Source organism: Corylus avellana, chromosome 8 (assembly GCF_965113065.1).
Source record: "Corylus avellana chromosome 8, dhCorAvel1.hap1.2, whole genome shotgun sequence".
In the NCBI taxonomy this organism is placed as follows: Eukaryota; Viridiplantae; Streptophyta; class Magnoliopsida; order Fagales; family Betulaceae; genus Corylus; species Corylus avellana.
The window spans coordinates 12458896-12481444 of NC_142497.1; the positions used below are offsets into that span (position 1 = coordinate 12458896).

The window sequence follows — 22549 nt, forward strand, 5'->3', positions numbered from 1 at the left end:
AGGCTATAGATTTCCCTAAGCAATGAGTTAGGCATGGTGTATACTCTAACTCTTTTCCTTTCTAAGGGATTTAGCATGATGTATACTAAGTTGTTCCTTTGGAAAGCATATATTCTATGGAAATCAACAAACACATGAGGCCTAGGGCATGACATATACTCCCGGTTCTCCATGTTGATTAACCCAAGAATCACGGTGTGGATTCTTTTGTTACTTCTATTAAACTCAGGACTCGGGCATCCAAATTGATTTAACTAGCTAGTCCATACCACATGCATATGTTGATCAGGCACACACATATGAGGAATTCATGCAAGCAGGTATTAATCAAGTTCAATAGCACAACAAGATCATTACAAGGGCGCCAATATTGAAATATTAACTAAACATAACTAGGGCTTCAATCAAGCCCTAACAATCAAATTAGCTACACATAAAATTGATTTAAACATCTTCATAAAGAAAAGAAAAGAAAGGAAAAGAATAAACCCGAGACTTGAACTTCAAGAGCTCCTATTCTTCTCCTTACCAAGTAAATCTATTCTAGAGGTTTAAGTGCCTATTTATAGGCTTTAGAAGTCCTTGACAAAGTAGTAAACCTAAGGATTTCGCAGGGTTTTAGAACCTATTACAATTGGGAGTTGGAAAACCCTAATATGGAAGGAATGACAATCTAGCCGCCACTTGATGTGTCTCATGCACACGGGTGCGATCGATCGCAACCCATGTGCGCTCAAATGCAGGTCTGCGATCGATCCTTCTTCTGTCATGCGCTCGATCGCTCCTGGCCTGATTTGTACTTGATCTTCTCGGGTACTACGCTCGATTGCAGGTACCCTGTGATCGATCGCAGTGTCAAAGAGCTCCCATTTTTCCCACCTTCTCTCTTTGAGCCCAAATCATCTAGATTTACTTCATTTTCTTCCAAAAGCCTACAATGGTATGAAAAACATAAAAAGGAATTGAAATGACCTAATTAACCAAAACCAAAGGATTAAAACATGCAAGTTAAGGGCTGAAAATATGAATATTTTAGCACTTATCATAAGGAAGGGACATGTAATGGGAAGTTTCTATTTCCTCATTAGATGTCGCATTAGAAAGGGACATGTAACAGGAGACTACTGGTTTCTCATTAGGAACTTTGTCAGAACGGGACATGTAATGGGAAGCTACTGGTTCCTCCTTAGGAAGCTTGTCAAGATGGGACATGTAACGAGAGGTTACTATTTCCTCGTCAGAATGAGACATGTGACGGGACCAAAGCTGAAGCTACTATTTTCTCATTAAAAGATGTGTTATGATGGGCTTGTGACGGGTATTTAGATCTACTTTTTACTCTTTACGTCCTAACAACGATTAACTCCCGATATGACGGGAATGGCTCAAAATATAGATTTTGGCCTTCCTGTCAGAATGGAAGAAAATCCCCATTAAGACGAAAATAAGTAAAATTTCAGATCTATAAATACCTGTCTCATTTTCTACAGAACTCTTTGAACCTCTCCATTTCCATTTATGCTCCTCTTAGCTTGGAAGATTTCGGTGAAGAAAGAGCTGCTACTATCGCTCATGGAAGTGATACCCTTCACTATTTTGTGTACCAAGTGGAATTCCTAAAAAGCTTAAAGCTTTCCACCACTTGGGATTTTTGTTTTTGATTTACAACACACATCACTCAACTGCAAAGAAGTCTACCGAAGGGTCAGTAAGGAGATGTGCTGCATGAAGGTGGTCACAATGGAGACAAGCTAGGAAGCTTGTTGTTTTTACTAAGTCTAGAGGTCCTCTAGGGAGTGAGTATCATCTAGTCTGTAACTGTGAATTTTCATATAGTGATTTCCTGAGCTTGGTTGTCCTGAAGTGGTGTTTCCCTTGAGATGCTCAAATGGTTTTCCACCTTGTCAACAAAATAGCTTTTTATTTTCCTTACATAAACTGCTTATGCGTTTGTTTTGGTTATATAAATCGCTTATGCTTTTGATTTGGGTGTAGAACACAATCTTCATTGTTCTTTCACTTGAGATAGAAGTCTTAACAAGAAAAGGCTTATGAGAAGAACAATCAACATTGTTATTAACCAATATGTCTGGAGAAGAGTTCATATGCTATCTACGAGAAGAAGATTGAACAATATTTATAGAAGAACCCATTTTACAAAGATGTTTACCAGCTTGCTCAACATCATGGATTTTTTTTCTTTTCATCTCATTATCCAAAAATAGCATATCTATTTCTGAAACTCTGACCAATTCATCCATAATACAGTTATTATCAAAATTGATAGTACAAAGCTTCTTGGACAGCATATTTTGAGAATCTAACAAAACATCCATAGAGAAAGCAGGGTCAACACAATCATGGTTAAGACTATTACAGTCAAAAGAGTCATGAGATTCTCCAATACTAACACATGAAACAGAGGACATATCAAAATCTTTTAAACAAGCAATCTCATCTAGAAACGGAATATTCAAAGACATGATCAAAACAAGGGAAAAGAGATTACAAACACTTTCAAGACGTAAGTCAAACACAAGCGAACCCACTCTGATACCAATTAAAAGAATACGAGGATCGTATTCTACCTCTAATCACCTAATAACCGGTTCAGATTATACAAACAAGTAATTTAGACATGCACAGCAGAAATATAAAACATCACAATCACAACACCAAAACTTATTGACGAAGTGGAAAACCCTTTGAACCAATCAGAGGGAAAAACCACTCCGGGGCAGCCAAACCCGAGAATTCACTATATGAAGATTCAGATTACAGACAGTAGAAAATACTCACAACCCTTGAGAATCTCTAGACTCTATAAGAACAACAAGCTCCTTGCTTGTTTCCTAACTGACCATCTTCATGGAGCGCATCTCCTTACTAACCCTTCAGTAGACTCTTTGTCCTTGCAACAATAGGAACCGTTGTGTGTTGTGGAAAGAAGATCAACCAACCAAGAGAAGGACAACCTGAAGCTTTCACCACGTCCTCTCTTGTAAAACAAACTCTAGAGACACACAGCTTAGAGAAAAACTTTTGAGACTGCTCAAAGAAAAATCTCCAAAAAAGTCTGGTTGAGAACAGTGACAAGAAAAACCTTATGTAGAGAAAATATTTTACTCTTCAGGTTTTAATGGGACACATTTCTCATTAAGATGTGATGAACAAAACTTCACAAATTTGAGATTTGGAAATTTCCACGTCTTAATGGGAAAAGAGTGCCATCGTGACGGGAAGAACAAAAGATCTCATCCTCGTCACCAGTCCGTCTTGACAGAGCATCTAATGAGATACCAGGGAGCTTCTTCTTGACTTGCGTCACGTGTCCCATCCTAACAATCCATCTGACGACAAAACAGGGAGTCTAACTTCAGTCCCGTTACGAGCCTGTCCTGATGATGCAGATGACGATGCAGTTGACGAGAAATCAGTAACTTCAGCTTTAGTCCCGCTACAAGTCCGTCATGTCAATGTAGCTGACAAGAAATCAGTACCTTCAGCTTCAGTCCTGTTACAAGTCTGTCTTGACGATGCAGTTAACGAGAAAACGGTGAGTTCAGCTTCAGTCTCGTTACGAGCCCGTCATGACGTGCTTCATGACGGGAAACCAAAGAGCACTTCTATAGGTGCCATCATGAGCCAGTCATGATGTGCTTCCTGATGGGAAAACAGGGAAGCTTACAGACACAAACAACCTAACTTCTTTTTCCATGGTTTTAAACACCAAACTAAATACAAGATTCTTTTCATTTTTATAAGGCCAAACTTAAACCTAACACAAGAGTTCATTAGACTGTCTATATAGATGTTGATGACTCTTGATTTATATTGTGTTAACTATTTTATTTTATAACCAACTCATAATACTTTATCATTAAAAGAAAGATTCCTTCAACTAATGAAGCATACTTTTGGCATCTACGTCTTGGACAATATCATGCTTTTGATCTCTACTTCACATCTGAATTCACAATTTTCTCAAGATTTAGAAACAATATCAGTCTTGGGAGTTACCGTCATTCCTATTGACAATATTTTTTGAAAAAAAAAAAAAAAAAAAAAAAAACAACTCCCATAATTCGTTCAATGAATAACACTTATACACCAACCTGAATCCTCCAACTTCAATTAATCAAAATAAATCATTAAGATTGTTATGTAACCATCTTCGCAAATAGAATGTCCAATTCCATTACCGTCTGCAAACAACTAAAGATTTAAGACTACAAGGTTTATGAACTATGACCTTATGTGATAACCCCATTACTCTCACTATAGACCATATTCAATGTAATCTAAAAACCTTTCACTTGCACAATATACATAATCATAAAAAGTATGTAAAGAGATCATTTGACATATGCTCAAAATAATTTGATCTATGAAGAACAACTTGTATTCATTACAAATTTGAATGTCAATCATAGATATAAAAATTATTTGAATTTAGAGCATAATCCCCAACATTTAAAGGCCATTTTAATTCCATTTTATTATGATGGGCTAATTAAAATGGAATTAAGGCTATAAAGATATGTGGCTCCAAGTCCTAGAGCTCACTCATCCACATCTCACCTTTGTGTGAGACACCTAAAAAAGGATTTTGCTGCTCACCGAGTATTTACCATGACATGGTTTAGGATCAGAACAATCAACAAAGCTTAGGCCCAGGTAGAAGTAGGCTAATAATGACACGAGCGAGCCCGCACATGAAGCCAGTCTCCCAAGTCCTTTGGATGGGCTGCAATAGCTAGCGGACCTTTTTTCTTCCTACCAACATAGCTTGGGCTATGTCTCCAAGCCCATACTTTGTTTATAGAGATCAGGCATTGTAGGCCTCCACCCGGAGGTTCAATGCCTTAGAAAAACTTAATTATTGTCATTCGAAAATGTTTAACTAGTTGATTGAGAATTTAACTTGGCATCAATAAAAAAAATAATAATAATGAAAAACAAAAAGAAAAAAATTTCACTTGGCATTAGTGCTGTTGGATTAAAAAAAGAAAAGCGTGTTAAGGGGAGCTCCTTTTTCTGAAAATAATTTTGTTACAAGTGTTAAATTTCCTTGGGGCTAGAATTTTTCTTTCTTCAACCAAGGTGTATGTTTAGATTAATTTTCCTCAAACCAAAGTAATTATATCGAAGTTGGTGTTTTCCTAACCATTGATTTTCATTGATTCTAGAATTATCTTCAAGCATGAAATGAATTAATTAGTGAGTGTTTTTTTACTATAATTTAATCAATTTATTCTAACTACCCTAAATTTTTACTCTTTGTTGAAGATGGTATGATTTTTTTTTTTTTTTTTTTTCCCCTGAGGGAGGATAGTCTGATTTAGTTAGTACCTAGAAGCGAGTAATACTATTCCATCATTTTATCATCCAAAGTGAACATAATTTTTAGGGGAAACTTCACTTAATCTCCCTGAACTTTCATCACTTTTGTAATCTCTTCCCAAAATTTAAAATATTTCAATTTAGTATATCGAACTTCTAATTTTTTTCAAATATGATAGAGAACCACTCCTATTACTCTTATGTATTGTTATTGTTGTTGTCATTACATATATTGTGATCATGTTAAACAAAAATATTGCATAAAGGTTATCTTTGATCAAATATTGACCTCATGACTTGGATCAAATACATAGAACAAATTAATCTCCAAATAAATCAAACTAAAATGTTGAAAGGGTTGCCAGTCTGTTGAAACCTTTGTTAGAAACAGATAAAAACAGGCTACACCATGGAAGGAGTGGCAAGGAAAAGGATTCTAACTCATTATATACAATTAAACTTTAATGTATATAAACAAATAAAAGAACAAGGTGGATATATTAAACTACTAAAGTGAAGTGCTTAAGGATATATTAAACTAGTAAGGTGGATCTTACAAGGTTGCTATCTAGGAATATTGAAGAAAGCACACAATCCCACTAGAAAAAGAAAGAAAGGACCAAGGTTATTGAGGCTGTCGTTGTGAATATGGCCTACAATTATGAGAAAGTGGCTCTTTTTGTGCTTGAGTGGAAAAGATAATGGTGTGGTGGTGTGGTTACAGGATTTGTTGGTTGTTTAGATTAAAGAGAATATTATTTAGTATTCTTTAAATTTGTCATTGAATTTTCAAAAGATGAAAATGAAGAAGAATGACTGAATATTGAACAATCTTTTGTTTCCATCTCTTTTGATTTGACGCATGATTCGAAGATGGGCCATCTTCCTTTTAGTTCCCTTGAATTAATGCTTGCTAGTGTTGGCTTTGAAAACATACGAGAGGACACACACCAAAAAAAAAAAAAAAAAAAAAATCATTCTTTTAACCACCTGCATATAGTGAATTTATTATTGAATTTGTGTGTGATTTACATAAACTCACAAATGCAATGATTAATACATTGAATTTGAGAAAAGAAATAGTTGAAAGATACTTGTGTAATTACATGTCTCAAAAAAGAAATCTCTATAACATCATTTGGATTAAAGAAATTGGAGTTAACACTAAAGGACACAAATTTCCTTCAAATCAGTTTGGAGGAAATTTCTTTCAACTCACTCGGATAAATGCCAATTTTCTTCTAATATGATGAGTTCCTCAAAAAGTCATGTTTAAATTTGTAATTTAGTAGAATGATAATAAATGACTATTAAGAATGTTAAAGATACTCACATGTTAAAGGAAATTATAATCCTCGGAAAATATCCAGTTAGTTATATTGTAAAGGATATTTTTGTCTGCTCAAAAAGTGAAAAAATAAAAATACCCTAAAATATAACTACTTAAATAACCTACCAATCAATAAACTGAAAATGATCTTGTTCTATGTGGACAATGAATATTTATTAGAGTACATAGGCTATTTGTTAAATAAAGATGAGCTGGACGTAGTAAGAGATTGGCGATTGTGATATATATATATAAAAGTACAATTATTAATCAAAGTGGAGGGCGGGTGTATGGACCGACCTCGAAGGATGTAGCGACCGGTGCCCTAATTTCAACGAGTGAAGCTGCAAGCTATGCTGTCGCATGTAAAAAGAAAGGTGCATGCTGTCCGGAGGATGATGATTGGTCACTATTAGTAGGTACTACTGAGGAAGGTTTTAACTCCTACGAGATCCCAAGAAAGACAGGCCATGTTTCCTTGTAAATCTCACCATATTTACTTTTTATTTTGCTAATTGTTTTTTTTAGTTAATTAGCATGTTTATTAAAAGTATATATATAAAGCACGTTGATTATATCAAAATTCAGGGCAACAATAATTTACCCTCTTGTGTCTTCATGTTTTTAACATTAAGATTCAAATTTTTAATTAAATAAAATTAACACCCGTGCTTTAGAAATTTGTAAATCAAAACCTCCATTTTTTGATGAATATTGGGTTGGTTTGATAACTCTCTTCGGATTTTCTTTCTGGATTTTAGCAAAAAAAAAAAAAAAAAGAGAAAAAAAAAAAGATAAAAGTAAAAGCATTAACAAATAATTTCACTATTTCATATTTTGCAATACATTTCTCAATTATCTCAATTTATTTTTATTTTTATTTTTTTTAAAAAAAAAAAACAAATAACCATTGAATTTATAGGGCCAAATTTGAAAAAGAAAAAAAAAAGAAAAAAAAAAAGAGAGATATTCTACAAAATATGAAATAGTGAATCCTACATATTCAATGATTAATTTAAACAAAAAGAAAAAAAATAATAATAATAAATGAGAGAGATACTACATGATATGAAATAGAATTTCTCTAAGTTTCTTTCTAAATTACTGACAAAAATCTACTCATATTGGCTCTACTCTACTTGACGTGTCATAGGGTTAAGAAAAAAAAAAAACACATGCACCTCCATGGCCAGTCAACATCCATGGTAATGGAGGAAGGAGGCCTCGGGTTCTTGGCCATGGCCAGGAAGAAAGGAAACCGATGGTCGGTGGGTCTTCAATGCCATGGAGTACTTGATTATTTATGACTGTGGAGTGTGGAGGTTAATGATTGGGCATGGAGGTATAGATTTTTTTTTTTTTTGTCATGATAGGCTAGATAGAGTGGAGTCTATGTCCAAACAAAGTGATCAATTTTGTATGGAAGGATTTGTCCTCTATATTAGGGTGGAAATCCAAAAGGGAAACAAAGAGAGAGAAAGGGGCGCAGAAAAATTCCTAAAATAAAAAAGATCATCTACCGCTATACATAACTTATTTGTAACCTCCATCAAAGTTGTCACATTCCATGGAGTTTATAAGGCGTAGGGGTGACCAATAATGTTATGGTGTGATCATCTCCTACTTGATAGAGCCAGAGTCTATTGATAGCTGCTTCTTCGAGCTTTCCTCTATCCTTCGGGTATTCCAATGGGTTGTCATTCTCCTACAGAGACTCTAAGATACAAGGCTTAGAGGCTTGTTTGGGTAATTTAGCGAGAAATACCTCTAATGCTTAATTCAATAAAATTATTGGGAAAAGAGAAATTCATGTTTGTACAAAAATTAATCATCATAATTATGGGAGTTTACCTTCCTTCTATACTTATGCTTATTTTCACAAGTGGACTAGCTCTCATGCCATCCTGATTTGCTACATGTTAGTCTTGTTAGTGGGTTGCTTGTGATGATTTGAAGGTTGCTTACCAAATCTGGTCCAAGGGGTGTCCTTGTAGAATTATGATCCTCTCCAATTCAAATGAACTGAAGAATATCCAGTTAGTTATATTGGGAGTATTTTTGTTTCATTAAAAAGTAAAAAAACAATAATACCCCACAAATATAACTAACTGAATATTCTCCAATCCATTTAAAAGGGAGAAGATCATCTTCTGTCCTTGCACCTTTTATCCATACCGAGGATCAATTAGCATTAAATGCTTGGCATACTTTACTGAGGGGAAAAGGATCCTCTCTATTTCAAAATCCCTCAATTTCCTCCATTTAGTGTATTTTGAAGGGTATTGTATTTAATGCACTATCATCATTAAAAATTTTGGACAACACTACCCTTCAAAATGCACTAAATGGAGGAAATAGAAGAATTTTGAGGAGAGAGGTGAGGGAGGCAATTAATGTGTCACCAATCCTATACTGAATTAGGATCTTCTCTAGTTCATTTGAACGGGAGAATATCTAGTTAGTTATAGTGGAAGAGTATTTTTGTTTCCTTAAAAAATAAAAAGACAAAAATACCTCTCAAATACAACTAACTGGATGCTCTACAGTTCAAATGGATCATGTTCCAATCCATTAGGAGTGAGGGCGTATTTAATGCGGTAATTCCAAGATCTCATTGGCATGATTATGGCTTTCTTTCTCTCCTATATAAGAATGATCTGGTGCTACTCATCTATTGCTTTCCTTAGGTGTAGCCACTGGATGGGTTAAAAAGCCTAATTAGGTCGGTGGCTCGGAGCCATCAATGCTACAATCTAAAGTGATAAACTTAGTTAAGCATAATTATCTCATTACTAATAATTTTTTCATGCCAACTCTCATATGCAAGCCTCCACAGATCGGTGTTAAATTATAACTAGTCATATGTGTACATGTGTTGTCACGTTATTATTTGACCGCATTCTTTATTATTACTTTTTCTGCGTACAACATATTATAGGTGAATTTGTACCACTATATTCAAGCAGAAGACATTAATTAATCTCCCTAAAGGGAACAAAGTCCATACCCATACCTTCTTTAAAGCTCTTATTTTTTAGAATTTTTTTAATACACCTTATCAACGTCTTAGATGCTTTTAGAGCATAAATATTACATATTCTCAGCATGATGGCTCCGAGTGATCTTTTAATTATAGTGTGATCACCCTAACACACATTATCATGAAAGCCATTATCTTAATTGTTGATGACAGTTTTTCCGATGAGTGATGTGGCACGATCCGAGCAATGGCATGATATCCAAGGAGTCATTGAGTTATAAAAATAACAAACAATAGGATAACAGCTACCGGAGGTGTTCCGGCAGGGGATAGCTCCAATGCCTAAGTCCGTGATCTGTTTTGAGAGTGTATAAGCACAATGAGAGCTTGAGAGAGAACCAAATAATGAATTGGAGCTTCACTTTTATAGGCATCAGGTAGCAGTTGTCTCCCCAGAATAATCAGCCCCATGTTCTTGAGGACGTGTGCCATGTTGGTGAAGTGGATCGTGGGTTGTGGGTTACTCCATGATCATGGGATCGTGGAGTGTGTTAGTGGGTGGCTTGGCCACGGTTGTGTTGGATGTGGGTGCCTGAGTAATCCTCGGCTGGTACAAGTGTCTTGATTTGGCACTGATAGTTGTGCCACGTTCTGGCAAACATTGGTGCTGGGTTCGGGCGTTGGATAAATCCCACATTCATTGTTGAATGTGGGTTTTCTAAAGTAGTCGAATGACCATTGTACCCTCAGTAAAAGATTGTTATGCCCTTGGTGGGCTGACCATGCATCGGACTAGGCTAATTAAGTCTCGGCCTAGGCCTGGTCTTAGTGGGCTTGTACATTGGACTATGCCTAGAGGCCTGTTGGGCTTTATGTGGCCGATCAATGACCCAACAGTTACCCCCCAATTTTCTTGTCTGAGTGACTATGGAAATTTCATATTCTTCTGATGAGAATCAACAAGCACCATTAAAGGATCCATTGCGTGTTCCAGTTGGTCCTATTACTAGAGCAAGATCCAAGAAGATCAAAGAAGCACTTAATGGGCTGATTCAAGAGATTTGAGCTGATTCTAAAATGGGGCATTCCAAGCTTGGCCCAAAGGGAGATGAAGGCGTAATAAATTTGATCCAAGCTATTGATGGAGCTGATTGCGCATAATTTCCTTAGCAATGGCATGGATTAATGATTGATTATGGCTGATTGACTTTCCAATTACATACCAATTAATTGGATGATTGACTTACCAAATTACATGCCAATTAATTGGTTGATTGACTTACCTATTTCAAGATCTTCCTTAGGCGTGATTTAATTGCCAATTTCAGTCTATTTTTGGCATGGATGAGCTGCTAATTTCAAACCAAATCAACCTTAATTTTAGGCTTTTATTAGTTAGTCATTTTTTACTTTATTTACTTTTCAATGTTGGAACCAATTTAATTTTCTTTCCATAGCAAACAAGTAGTCATATTTTCAGCCATGCTTTATAAATAGCATGCACCCATTGTAATGGACATCATGAATGAAAATTAGAAAAAAGTGAGGTTTGCTTCTTCTATTGGTTCTTCGAAGAACTTTTGAACTTATCAAGGATTCTTCCTTGTGGCGTTCAAAAAGATCAAACAAGCACCATTAAAGGATCTATTGCATGTTCTAGTTGGGCCTATTACTAGAGCAAGATCCAAGAAGATCAAATAAGCATTTAATAGGCTGATTCAAGAGATTTGGGCTGATTCAAGAACTTTTGAACTTATCAAGGATTCTTCCTTGTGGCGTTCAAACCTTATACCTTCGGTTCATGATTCAATTATAATGATTGGGTCGAGGGTTGTTACTTTATACCTTTGATTCGCATTTCATTTATAAATTTTGGGTCAAGGTTTTCTATCCAAAAAAAAAAATCTGAATTTTAGCTTTCTTCGGTCCGTATTCCAATATTGTTGTTGGGTCTCAAAAGCGCGTCAATTGAGGTTCACATCATCTTCAGAATGGGTCGGCCTCCGGAATCCCGACCTATCCTCTGTGAGAGGATTTTCTTGGATTGATCTTTAGAGATTTGAAATTTTTGAATTTGAAATTTTTGGAGGGAATTTTTGTCTTTTGAACTTCCTGAGCCAATAACATTTTGAGACCGTCGGCCTTCCTAAGAAATGGTTGATAGCTTGCCCGTCGATCCTCATTTTTGGGTACAGCGCCATGTGTCATTGTTTGTGTGGTTCAGGAGTACGGTGACCACGTGTCAGTTTTTAGGTGGTGGAGTGGATCGAGGCATTCTTTATCGACGAACCCTATATCCCTAGGGTTTTAATGCTATGCCGCCCATTCATCCCTCCACTTGAGTGTGGAAAAATCCTTTATAAAGGACGCCCATCCTCATTTCTCCATTTCACTTTCTTTTCTCATCGTAACTCCATTTTCGTCTTCCTCAAGCTCTACAAGTCTTTCTTTGCAAAGCTCATCACTCTTTTTCTCTGATTTTCCTCACTGGCTTGCCTTCACCCTCACAACTTTCCTCAGTATTACTTCTTAAGAGTAATATTCTTTAGGGTTTCAGTTGATTGAACCCCTTCTGTTGAGCCTTTCATTAGTTCAGACAGCCCAGTGCTCGAATATCTCCCTTTTTTGCTTCCTTTCATAGAACCAGTAGTAGATCGACTTCGTTTGAGCATTACTCACCTTCTAGTTTAGAGAGGCTATCCCTGTATTCCTTGGTTTCCTAAGTTTCTATACATCATGGGTTGAAATGATGGGTCAGACTCCGATGTTCTGGGAAGCTCGTACCTGGCTCTGTGGAACGCAGACTTGACAAACGTTGATGAGCCCCGAATTAGAAGGACCTACTTTATCCCTCAAACGATCAGTCTGTGTTTCAACAATGCTCAGACCAGTGCGGTGGTGCGTACTGAAGTGGATGAGGTGTGCCTTTTGGTCTTATGACGCCTCCCGTGATGAGACCTCTCGTGATGAGATCGGGAATGATGAGATTTCTCATTACAAGATTGCTCATGATGAGATTGCTCGTGATGAGATCTCTCAAGATGTGATCTTTCAAGGCGAGAGGTCTTTCCTTGTACAGTCGTATTATGACTGCCATGAACAGAGCTTTCGTCTTCCTCATGACCCACAGCACACTTCCCTTTGCTTCTCTCTTCATGCCTCTCTTCACACTCTCGATGTAACAACCTCATCTCATATAGCGGAAAAACTGTAATTATCAATACAAAAGTATACTGTTAAAATACTTTTCTTTATACAAAAATACCCAAAGCTATGTCGTACAAGGCATTTATACAAATCTATCCGACAGTCTAAACTCTAGACAAAACTTAACCAACTTGGAATCTCTGTACATCTCAATATGAATCTCTAATCACAACTGCATAATTACCTTGATTTTCCATTCCTGCAAGCACTACAAAAACTGTGAAGTAGTGAGTCAATTGATTTCCGACAATATAAATCATTGTTGAATCATATATGGCAAAATGCTAGACAAGTTATAAAACCACAAAAATCCGTATTATTGGATATCAATATCATACTCAGTAAGTAAGAATACTTACAGTGGATTACATGAATGGATCATCAAAGGTAATTACTTGAAACCCGTTCTGCTGCAGTTGATCCATACCAGTAACAATCCCTTCACTGACTTTCTTTCTCTCTCTCTCTCTCTCTCCTAAACTCTCTTTCTTCCTCTTCAGCTCTCTGTCTTAAATTTCCCATCTCACTCTCGGTTTCTCTCATCTCTTTTGTATGAATGAGGCATTAAATAAGGAAGGATTAAAAGAGAAAGAAGAGAGATGGGAGCAGGTGAGAGCTGTCGGCAGAAGGAGAAAAGAAAGAAGAAAGAAAATAATAATATAATAAGATTATAATAGTATGAATAAGAAAGAAATAGTGAGAGTTGGTGAGAGTTGTCGGGGGAGAAAAGGAGAAAAGAAAGAAGAAAGAATAAAATAATATAAAATAATAATATAAAAAGGATTAAGAAAGAAGTTTAGGTGTGAACGCAAAGTTTAGGTTTGAATAAAAAGAATAAAAAGAAAAAGTGGGATCATTGTTCGGCTGGGTTGGTGAAACATGAATAAAAGAAATATAAGCATCAGTTAATAATTCAAAGTATGAGAATAAGTGGGCGTGGGGCTGCCGTGAAGAAAAATGGGGAAAAGTAGGCGTGAAAGTTAGGTTTCACTCCAATATATTAAAAACAGATCTAATAAAATATTAAATATTATTCTCACCTAATTTCCCTTAATAATCTGAATCCCACAAATTCCTTACTCATAAAATCAATCACCAATTATTACAATCATACTCCAAATTATACCAATCAATCATCAATTATCATATCTCTTAAATCTCCCAATAAAATAATCAAAATAAAATCATCATCATGATATAATAACCTCAAATCAATATTCATTCCAATAATATTCATAAGATCTAATAAGTTCCTCAAGAATAAATATTATTACCTAATATCATCAATAAATATCTCAACCTCAAAGTAAATGTCATTACCTAATATGAACATTAATAGCATCAAATTAATATCTCTAAAATAAGACTTTAAAAATCTGGGGTGCTACAATCTTCCCTCCTTATTAGAATTTCGTCCTCGAAATTAAAGCCCATAAATTACCACCTATCTCCAAATTGAGCAACCCAAATTAAAAACAAATCATACTTGAACCATAACTTACTCAAGTTACTATAAAAATTTTTTAAATTCAATCTGTTCATAAATAAATATCATAACATATTCCATACCCAGGCGATGTGAGACTCTACAAGCACTCTTCTTGGGCACCAGTGTCACCGTTGGCAATCCTCAGGGAATTTCTTCATTCTCGGCCCTTAACTTTTGGCCCTTATACATTTCATTGTGTCTTAACTGACACCATTATAATATAACCCACTTTTGGCATCACCAACGTGTGTCCACTAGCGACCCTCATAGGCTTGTGCAAACTCCCACCATCTCAGGCTGGGTAATGTTTTGATACCATTTGTAACATCCCAATATTTCTAGCCCAGTTTCACCTAGTAACTAGGCAATGTGGGACTTAGCACCCATGACTATCTCTATAAACTACCCACTCAATGTGGGCTTCTTCTCATCTTCCCAATATGGGACCGGGGTGTTACAAACTCCCCCTCTTAAAACGTCATGCAGTGCTTCAATACCACATGACCTGGCGTTACTAGGTGGCTCTGATACCATTATTGTAACAACCTCATCTCATATAGCGGAAAAACTGTAATTATCAATACAAAAGTATACTGTTAAAATACTTTTCTTTATACAAAAATACCCAAAGCTATGTCGTACAAGGCATTTATACAAATCTATCCGACAGTCTAAACTCTAGACAAAACTTAACCAACTTGGAATCTCTGTACATCTCAATATGAATCTCTAATCACAACTGCATAATTACCTTGATTTTCCATTCCTGCAAGCACTACAAAAACTGTGAAGTAGTGAGTCAATTGATTTCCGACAATATAAATCATTGTTGAATCATATATGGCAAAATGCTAGACAAGTTATAAAACCACAAAAATCCGTATTATTGGATATCAATATCATACTCAGTAAGTAAGAATACTTACAGTGGATTACATGAATGGATCATCAAAGGTAATTACTTGAAACCCGTTCTGCTGCAGTTGATCCATACCAGTAACAATCCCTTCACTGACTTTCTTTCTCTCTCTCTCTCTCTCTCCTAAACTCTCTTTCTTCCTCTTCAGCTCTCTGTCTTAAATTTCCCATCTCACTCTCGGTTTCTCTCATCTCTTTTGTATGAATGAGGCATTAAATAAGGAAGGATTAAAAGAGAAAGAAGAGAGATGGGAGCAGGTGAGAGCTGTCGGCAGAAGGAGAAAAGAAAGAAGAAAGAAAATAATAATATAATAAGATTATAATAGTATGAATAAGAAAGAAATAGTGAGAGTTGGTGAGAGTTGTCGGGGGAGAAAAGGAGAAAAGAAAGAAGAAAGAATAAAATAATATAAAATAATAATATAAAAAGGATTAAGAAAGAAGTTTAGGTGTGAACGCAAAGTTTAGGTTTGAATAAAAAGAATAAAAAGAAAAAGTGGGATCATTGTTCGGCTGGGTTGGTGAAACATGAATAAAAGAAATATAAGCATCAGTTAATAATTCAAAGTATGAGAATAAGTGGGCGTGGGGCTGCCGTGAAGAAAAATGGGGAAAAGTAGGCGTGAAAGTTAGGTTTCACTCCAATATATTAAAAACAGATCTAATAAAATATTAAATATTATTCTCACCTAATTTCCCTTAATAATCTGAATCCCACAAATTCCTTACTCATAAAATCAATCACCAATTATTACAATCATACTCCAAATTATACCAATCAATCATCAATTATCATATCTCTTAAATCTCCCAATAAAATAATCAAAATAAAATCATCATCATGATATAATAACCTCAAATCAATATTCATTCCAATAATATTCATAAGATCTAATAAGTTCCTCAAGAATAAATATTATTACCTAATATCATCAATAAATATCTCAACCTCAAAGTAAATGTCATTACCTAATATGAACATTAACACACTCCACGATCTCATTATCTAAAATAAGACTTTAAAAATCTGGGGTGCTACACTCGATCACCTTGGTTCTCTCTAGCAAAGAGTAGGGAAGCAAGGTCTTCATTCTGCTTCTTCATGGCATCAATGATTCGGTCATACGCTTCATGAGTTCTTCCAATGAAGTGATCCGACCATTCAGATTTGTTTTTTAATTAAATTTAAAATATACATAATATTTTATTATTATTTTTTATTAATGGGACATATTGTCTCATTTTTGGCGTCAAGATCTCTCTAGAGAGATCCTAACCATTAACTAGATATTCTCCAATCCAAAATGGACTGGAGAGGATCCGGATCCTTCTAGAACTCGATCGTTTATTATGACCAAAGAAAACGACTTATGAAAAATAAAATCATATATATCTCTTTTGTATTTGCAAGCCTTTTTATACTGAAGCACCAATTTTTTTTTTTTTTTTTAATTTGGTAAAATTAAGATGTGTGTATGGAACATTTGTAAATCGAAACAATTTTTAGATTTCTTCTCAAAATATTAATGTTAGGTCATGGATCGGCCACATAAGGCCCAACAGACCTCTAGGCCTAGTCCAATGCACAAGCCCACTATGACCAAGGCAAGGCCCAGGCCGTGACTTAATCGGCCCAGCCCGATGCATGGTCAGCCCATCGAGGGCATAATAGTCTTTTACTGAGGGCACAATGGTCATTCGGCTATTAAAGAAAACCCACATTCAACAATGAACGTGGAATTTACCCAGCACTTGAACACAGCACCCATGTTCACCAAAACGTAGCACAACTGTCAGCGCCAAATCAAGACACGTGTACCTGAGGATTACTTGGGCAACCATGTCTAACGCAAGCGTGGCCAAGCCACCCATTAACACACTCCACGATCTCATGATCGTGGAGTAACCCACAACCCACTATCCACTTCGCCAACATGGTACACGTGGATTCTCGAGAACATGGGACTGATTATTCCGAGGAGACAACTACTACCTGATGCCTATAAAAGGGAACCTCCAATTTATTATTTGAAGATCACAATTCTCTCTCAAGCTCTCATTGCGCTTATACACTCTCAAAACAAATCACTGACTTACGCATCGGAGCTATCCCCTGCCGGCACACCTCCGACAGCTGTTATCCTACTGTTTGTTATTTTTGCAACTCAACGACTCCTCGGACACCATGCCACTCCTCGGATATCGTGCCATGTCACTCGAAAAAATGTCATCAATAGTTTGATGCCGTCTGTGGGATATTTGATTTACATAAGTTTCTAGCATTCAAAATACAATATGGTGATGACACGCTCAAATCCCGATGGCAATGTTCAAGCTGGAGCTCCCAATCATCCAATGATCCGGCTAACCCCAAGTGCTAAATCACAAAAAATATATATATATATATATTTGACCTTTGGGGGCCAAGGGGGTGGCTTCATTTGGGGTGGCCAGAGCCACCCCCATGGCCCTTGGAGGTGGATCAGCCACCCCAACGGCCAAATCAATTTTATTTTATTTATTTATTTATTTATTTTTGTGATTTGGCCCTTGCGGGTGGCTAGACCACCCCCAAGGGCCATGTTCGGCCACCCCAGCCCCAACTGGGGTGGTCTGCCCACCCCCAATGGGGTGGCCAGCCACCCCTTAATTTTTTATTATTTTATTTTTTAATTAAATTTAAAATATCTATAATATATTATTATTATTTTTATTAGGGTTAAATACTAAATTAGTCCCTAGGGTTTCACAACTTTATTTTTTCCCCCCTGGGGTTTCATTTTTATCACAGGAGATCCCTGTGGTTTTGATAAGTGACCAAATTAGTTCATCCGTTAGTTGACCGTTAGTTGACTGTACGGACTGACACGTGGACCAATCAGACGTCGACACGTGGCACATATATTAATTTTTTTTTTAATTTTTTTTTAATTAAAAAAAAATGTTTTTTTTTTAAATTAAAAAAAAAAAAAAAAAAAATCGGAAGAAACTAGGGGTGGCTCGGCCACCCCCTTCGGCCCCAAGGGGGTGGCCGAAACCACCCCCGGTACCCACTGGGGGTGGCTCGGCTACCCCCATGGAGCCTTGGGGGTGGCCGAAACCACCCCCAATGGTGGTTAGGGGTGGTTTCGGCCACCCCCAAGGCTCCATGGGGGTGGCCAAGCCACCCCCAGTGGGTACCGGGGGTGGTTTCGGCCACCCCCTTGGGGCCCAAGGGGGTGGCCGAGCCACCCCCTGGTGCCCAGGGGGTGGCTCGGCCACCCCCATCCGGCCAGATGGGGGTGGCCATGGCCAAAGGGGGTGGCTCGGCCACCCCCAAATTGCCAAGAGCCACCCCCAGTTTCTTCTGATTTTTCTTTTTTTTTTTTTTTTTTTTTTTAATATTTTTTTTAATTAAAAAAAATTAAAAAAAAAAATTAATATATGTGCCACGTGTCGACGTCTGATTAGTCCACGTGTCAGTTTAACGGTCAACTAACGGTCAACTAACGGATGGACTAATTTGGTCACTTATCAAAACCACAGGGACCTCCTGTGATAAAAATGAAACCCCAGGGGGAAAAAAAATAAAGTTGTGAAACCACAGGGGGTTTTAGAGTATTTAACCCTTTTTATTAATAAGACATATGTACCATTTATGCATCAAGATTTCTATAGAAAGATCCTGACTATTAACTGGATATTCTCTAGTTCATTTTGAACTAGAGATGATCATGTTTCGTTCTATAGCCACATAATGGATTAACATAATACGCCACGTATGTTCCCCATTCCGCAACCGCATGTGCAATTAGTGAACAATGTTTTTAAAAAGAGGAATATCTTATCTTGGAGGCTGTAGGTCTTAGCATTTGAGTCTTTGAGGTGAAGAAAGGAGCCTTCATCAATAATTACCTTAAAAAAGTTTGAAAATATCAATTTTTTCAATAGAGTGGTCTAGTGTGACAATGTCAATAGATTGGGCCAGCATGGGTGTCAGCTGCAGAAGTGTGGTGGTATGTTATGATTTTTATATTCTACATGGGTTAAGTCTAATCTTAACTATTTGTATGTAAGCTCTTAGGCATCTTCTCTTTGCATGTCGGTTTTCAATAATAAATTTTACCCAATCTTATATTATATTATTTGGTATCAGAGCTAAATACCAAATTTTTGAACATCATTTCTTTACCAATCAATTTTTAAGGTAAATTCTACTCCATATTTATTTAAAAACTTTATGCTATAAACGACAATTCGTAAGAAGTGATGCAAAGGAAAATGCCGGCCAAATCCCATGAACAATGATGTGACGAAGGAGCTGAGTTATTATCCTTATAACAAAGAGAGAGAGGAGAGAGTCTATAAAAAAAAAATAATAAATAAAAATAAAAAGTGATGGATTGGAAGAAAGTATCCCTATAATATATTTGCATTATTTGTGGGGGAGATAATTGATAGTTTTTTTTTTTTTTTTCACATCTGAATCAAAATTGACTAAACGGACCCCACCATGGATGTTATAAATGTGAGAACAAGAAGTCGCCCAATTGAGTATCTCAATTGAGTGTCATAATAGGTAATAAAAGCGTGCGAAAAGAGAGGGTGGGTCGCTTCAGTTTTGTTGGCCCCACAATGACAAGATTCACAGCGCCCGTCACGTGGTATGGTGGCCCTGTCCGTACTATCTCCATTCCCTTTCACGCTCAAAGCACCGCGATTCCCATGTGACATCCCCCTCTCTTTTTGACTTTTACCTCTCATTCATTACCCTGATCAAAAAAAAAAAAAAAAAAGATAATAATAATAATAATAATAATAGTGAAAACCTTCGCTTAACGCTCATAACAAAAATGCTTTCGTCATTATTTTAAAAAAATTTTAAAATTTGTAATTTAATGGATTCAATTTTAAAAGTTTAGAAAGATTATCCGACTGTTAAGAATATTATGTTAATGTTATTTACTTGTTATTTACTTCCTTAGATATTATTAGTCTATTAGGTTTACCTTTTCTTATTCTACTAGGTTTTCTTTTCCTTAATCTATTAGGTTACTTGCCTCTCTATAAATAGAGGTCTCTGTATTCATTATTAATAGAAGAGTCAATACAATGTAGTCCATTGTGTGCTTTCGCTCTTTCTCTCTCTTTCTTCCGCTTCTAATATATTATCCAATATATTTAACATGGTATCAGAGCATGTTTCTTTTGGCATCTCTATATGGCAGAAAACAAGATTCTTCTCCAAATTTAGGCGTTTGTTTTATGCGGTTCAAGTTGGTTCATGCTTGTTCAATTCGATTCCATAGCCTTTTCTTGGGCGCAGTTCAATCCGATTCATTCTTCTTGCAGTAGGCATTCTCAGGTCAGACCAATCTTTCCTCAGGTCCATGGGTTTTCAGGCCAAAGAAGCCCCTTTCAACCGACCCACTTATGCCTTGTCAAATATTGCCATCACCGGTCACTGCAGCCTCTCCTAGGCCATTGATCCATTACTAGTGAGAATTTTTTTTTTGTCAGACCTTTTAACGGTCCAAGGGTTTCAGGCATGACTAGCCTCTTCAACCGGCCCTACTTATCTCAGCCGACCAGGCGAGACGGTCCAAGGGTTTCAGGTATGATTAGCCTCTTCAACCGGCCCTGCTTAGCTCAGCCGACCAGGCGAGACGATCTACTAGTTAGATGGGTCAGACTTTCGTTCAGCCGACAAGGCAAGACGGTCAAGGGTTACGGGCCAAACAAGCTCCTTTTAACCCTCGAACCTACTTTTCTCAGCCGACTAGGCGAGCTACTTCATTACTAGTATATGGTTTTCAAGTCAAAATTACAACCAAGTGAACCAAGCTCCAGCTTAAATGCATTGCTCAACTTCAGGCATAATCTACCGGTCTCTAACAACTTTTATGACGTTACTTCGGCAATTGTTTCAGCACAAGCAGCTTTTTCTGCGAATTCATTTTTCTTTCCCTTTTCGTTTATCCAAACTCAAGTTTACACATTGAGTTTGAGGGGGGGTGTTAAGAATATTATGTTAATGTTATTTACTTGTTATTTACTTCCTTAGATATTATTAGTCTATTAGGTTTACTTTTTCTTATTTTACTAGGTTTTCTTTTCCTTAATCTATTAGGTTACTTGCCTCTCTATAAATAGAGGTCTCTGTATTCATTATTAATAGAAGAGTCAATACAATGTAGTCCATTGTGTGCTTTCGCTCTTTCTCTCTCTTTCTTCCGCTTCTAATATATTATCCAATATATTTAACACCGACAATTTGTAGATAGAGAACCTAGTTGATTGGTGGAAGCATGCATGATGAGTATCGGACTGCAAGAATGCCAAAAGTTGTTCGCACTGTTCTGTAGTTATGAACATCCGAGGCAATTGTAACGATTCAGGAGTGGTATCTTCCTGAACTTGAGTGCCTGAGTGAACACTCAGGGAAGGCTTCTTTGTGAACTTGTATTCCATAGAGAAACTATGAAATTTGTAGCATTTGTCAACAGTGTGAACAACAATACCACAATTGATACAAATTGGCTTCTCCTTTTGAATGTATGGCTTGACATATAAGGTCTGTTTGGCAAAGGTTTTATGCCTTTTTCATTGTAGCAGAAATTGATTGATATAGAAAAAAGTAATAGTATTTAGTATGCAAAATTAAAAAAAAAAAAAAAAAAAATTGTTTTGTAGTTATTTTTTTATTTGAATAAATAATAGTAAAAAGTGATTGATGTGATGTGATATAATGTAACAATATTAGAAAATTGAATTTTTTGAGGAATAGTACCAGACCATTAATTGTCTTTGCCAAAAAGACCCATGAGGAATTGAAATATGTAGTACTCTTGATCAAAATAACTACCAACATACTTTAAAGTTCAACAAGAACATGCTAGAATAGGTTTACAGTTACTTAATTCATCCCAAAGAGATTTAAGACGAGTAAAATATGTGCTTGTAGACATATTATCTTGTGATATGCTGGAAATTGATTTTTGGAGTTGAAACCCTTCGTCCATTCTATTGTGAAAATCTTTCCTTCAAATTTAGCCACATCTTGACAAGTATTTATGTAGATAATACTTATAGCAATCTCCTTTGAGATTGAATTGAGGATCCATGAAAGCACCATATTATTACATCGTGTCCAAGCCTAGAACTTAAGTCCGTTTTGGTCAGAAGGCTTGGGAAGAGAACCATCAACAAATCGTAATTTGTTTTTGGCGGTAAGGGCAATCATGATCTGCTCCGAGTATTACAATTCTCACCAATCAATTGTTGACAAACTAATACAGAACTT

General features: G+C 36.3%; 1 pseudogene; it reads right to left on the reverse strand.

The window, feature by feature from the left end:
* The window catches only part of LOC148584139 (uncharacterized), a 43613-nt pseudogene that overhangs the window by 15306 nt on the left and 5758 nt on the right, over positions 1 to 22549 (reverse strand).